Below are 4,246 nucleotides of genomic sequence, written 5' to 3'. Positions count from 1 at the left end.
TCTACTAAAAATACAAAAAAAAAAAAAAAAAGCTGGGCATGGTGGCGCATGCTGGTAATCCCAGCTACTCAGGAGGCTGAGGCAGGAGAATCACTTGAACCCAGGAGGCAGAGGTTCTGGTGAGCCGAGGTGGTGCCATTGCACTTTAGCCTGGGTAACAAGAGTGAAACTTTGTCTCAAAAAAAAAAAAAAAAAAGACAAAAGACCCCTGCATTTTGCATGTTTTCTACCTTAGACTTTCAGATTCCAGATAACTGGTTTCACAACCCTAGGCAGTTGTCAGCTAAATAGCCTTAAATTTGCACATTAAAGGAAACAACTCAGGTGAAAATCAAATAGCAAAATTTACATCATAAGGTACAGAAAAAAAGTCTGGTAGTGCTAGAGGGAGATGCTTTTACAGTGTACTTTTTTTTAAAGACATTTTTGAGTGTCTAAACTATATTCTTCTTTAAAAATCCAAGAGTAGCCTCTGTTGCAATATTGCAATACTATTTTAGTCAAAAAATTAGGTGAAAACAGAATTCAGTCAACTGAGAAGAATAAAAAAGCAAACTTTTGCTCAAAAAAAGTCAAGGCCTTAGGAGAGTGGTCTCAGTTAACTTGGAAAGCTTGTTTGCCACAGTTGAGGCTGCACCCATGACACAGCCTCAGGAAGTCCTGATGACATGTGCCCAAGGTGGTCCGGCCACAGCTTGGTTTTATACATTTTAGGGAGACATGAGACATCAATCAATATATAAGAAGTACATTAGTTCCGTCCAGAAAGGCGGAGACAGCTGAAAGCAAGGCCCCCCTACTGGGGGCTTCCAGGTCACAGGTAGGTGAGAGACAGATCGTTGCATTCTTTCGAGTTTCTGATAAGTCTTTCCAAAGGAGGCAATCAGAATATGCATCTGTCTCTGTGAGCAAATGGATGACTTGAACAGAATAGGAGGCAGATTTGCCCTGAGCGGTTCGCATCTTGAAGGGGCCCAAGATATTTTTCCTTCACACACCTAACTTCTGAGATCTTATCTGGAAGCTGCTGATCACTAGTTACAGGTGTTTCTATTTATTGGGAGACGTTCTTTCCCTGGCGCCAGCTGCAACCAATTATTATTTTAGAGCAACTGTTTAACAACTGCCTGACCATCACTTGATGGTTGCCAGACAGTCCTGGTGGGGGGCCCTTCTCCTGCCCTGCTCATGTCTGCCTGAATACCTTCTGCAACAGACGGAGCATTCTTGTATCTGAAACTCTACTCTCTTTTGTATTGCATTACCTGATCTTTTTGGTTGAGGGGCGGGGTGGTAACAGAAATTATTTTGTATTTTGAAGAACTTGACTCTGGTGTGTATAATGGCTAGGGAATGGGCAGATCACAGAGTGGGCTGATTGGTGTTGGGTTGCCCACGGGGAATGTCTTTGTGATGATATGCATTGTGAAAACACCGCATGGTGCCGTCCCCATGGCATGTCTCTTTTTGCAGACCTAAAATTCAGTGTGGGCTCTGTCCTAAGTTCAGCGGTTCAGTTAAAAGGTAGAGACCTATGTAAAGGAAATTGGTCTTCTTATAAAATCTTCTAATACATGTGTATAATTTTGTGTTACCCTGCCATTAATTTTCAAATTGTCCTCTAACACAGCCAAATTTCTTCTTTTTTTAAAAGCTTAAATTCCCAGGCTCTTTCTATACTTTGAGATGCAAATTTTCTCCTTTAGAAATGCAAATTTAGGGCTGCCTAGCTAACAATTGCCTAGGGCAGTAAAACATGTCATTGGAGGATGAATTTAAAAAACCGCACTATTTAAAACTGATGGATGAAAAATCTTATACATCCGTAAGAACTGCCTGCTTCTATGTTTCTGTTTATCTATTTATTTATATGTTGTAAGTGTATGTGATGTTTCACTACCAAAATATATTGTAGCAGGACGAGCCACAGACAAACCCTCTCAGACACCGAGTTGTAGAAGGAAGGGCTTTATTCAGCTGGGAGCATCAGCAAGCTACTGCCTTAAAATCCGAGCTCCCCGAGTGCACAATTTCTATCCCTTTTAAGGGCTCACAACACTAAAGATTTCACATGAAAGGGTCGTGATTGATTTGAGCAAGCAGGGGGTACGTGACAGGGGCTGCATGCACCCGTGGTCAGAGTGAAACAGAACAGGGCAGGGAGTTTCACAGTGTTCTTCTATACAATGTCTGGAATCTATGAATAACATTTGTTTCTAAGTTATGAGTTGATTTTTAACTACTGGGTTTAGGCCAGGCAGGCCCAGGCCTGGTTTCGGGCCTGGCGCTGGGCTGCCTGTCTTTGGTTTTACTTCCTTGTTTTTTCTTAAAACAGGTACTGAGTATAAAACAATATAAAATAATATGAGAGGGTCTTTCTCTTCCTTCAATATGAAAGCACTCTAATTAATTGGCTTAATGAAAATGTGTTTAAATCAAATATTTTATCAGAAAAATAGAAACTTAAATGCCTTTTAGTTCATGCAACTTTAATAATCTTTAGTAAATAAAGACAGTTTTAAAGTTATTGGTAAAATAAAATGGAAGCATCTTCAGAATTTAGACATTTTGTCTGAGACTATTGGTCTACTGGTTTGATACTATGTATCTGCTAGATGTTTTAAGGTCAAAACTTGCTTTTATGTAATTTTTGATACATAACTCATAAATAAACTTATGGTTTTAGATTTGAGCCTCTAAAATATAACGAGGCCTATTTCCAGGCATTGTCCTTTGTTCTGGACTTTGCATCTAGCACACAATAAAAATTACTTCCTAAGTTTTTCACTAAAAATAAGAGTTACTAACAGTTAACATAATCAATGTATGTAGTGAAAACTACTAGATATAAAAGAAACAATTTAATATGCAAACTTAGAAAAGTAGATATGTTTTGGTAAAAAGCTTTTGAGAAGGCATGGGAATATGTTTTCTGTTAAAGGGGAAGTAATTTTGCCTAGTTTAGAGGTTTTCTTAAATTAAAAGAGGAAAAAAGATGAATAAAACTAAAAACTAAACGGATATAGAAAGTTGAAAAGAAAGTAAATTTTTGTGCTAAGGCAGAATGATAGGATAAGGCTAAAGATGTTAGGAAATTGAAGAAGGTCTGTGGAAGACAGATCTTGTAAAAGGAATTCTGTGTGTGATCAAGTTGGCTAAAATTTAAAAGATATTATTTAGTTTTTCTATAAATTCAGCATTAATATCAAAAGCACATTGATGCCATGGTCTGGGCTCCTGTGTGAAAACAATGGTTTCCTTGGAGCATTAATCTGTTCTTTAATAGAAAACTATAACAGGCTATGAGAGGTTTATGGAAATCTTACCTTATGATCAAACTTATTAAGATTGGATGAATTTGTTTATAAGGTTTCATTAAAAATTAGTTTTAGCATGGTGACCTCCTGGGAGCAGGGGACTACCAGGTTGCCAACAGAGGGGTGAACTGGCCTAGGTCGGAAATGGGGCAGTGCAAAATTCATGCTGATCAGTAACGGGATGGGCCAGTGAATAGCCACTGCCCTCCAGCCTAGGCAACATAGCAAGACCCTGTCTCTAAATTTTTTTAAAAAAATTATCTTTATGCTACACTAATGTAAAAGTAAAATTTGGTTTTCTCTCTCTCTTTTTTTTTTTTTTTTTTTTGACACAGAGTTTCGCTCTTGTCACCCAGGCTGGAGTGCAGTGGCCTGATCTGGGTTCATTGAAACCTCCACCAGGTTCAAGCGATTCTCCTGCCTCAGCCTCCCGCCTGCCACCACGTCCGGCTAATTTTTGTATTTTTAGTACTGACAGGATTTTGCCATGTTGGCCAGGCTGGTCTTGAACTCCCGAGCTCAAGTGATTCATCTGCCTCGGCCTCCCAAAGTGCTGGGATTATAGGCGTGAGCCATCACGCCCGGCTGGTTTTCTGTTTTGATAAAGAAAGATTTTTGTTTACCTGTTGAGTAAACTAAAAAATAAAGAGGGAGAGAGGGAGATATTCAGTTGGCCTCATATGATCTTTATTAGGTCGTATTGTTTGGGAAACTGAGTCTCTGCTCTATCAAAAAGTAAATGTTTTTGATTTTTAAAGTCTTTGAATTATTATTGTGGCTAAGTGAATGATTTATTTTATAGTGACCTGTAATTCTATCTTGAGGTATAGAGTGTTTTAAACATTTGACATTTGAGAAACTTTCAAACATTGAAATTTCAGTTGTAATTCAGTATTTTTTTTTACTTCATTAGCTTTTTTAGATAATAG

Source organism: Pongo pygmaeus, chromosome 14, assembly GCF_028885625.2.
Source record: "Pongo pygmaeus isolate AG05252 chromosome 14, NHGRI_mPonPyg2-v2.0_pri, whole genome shotgun sequence".
Taxonomy (NCBI): domain Eukaryota; kingdom Metazoa; phylum Chordata; class Mammalia; order Primates; family Hominidae; genus Pongo; species Pongo pygmaeus.
Note: the sequence above shows the minus strand (reverse complement) of the source record.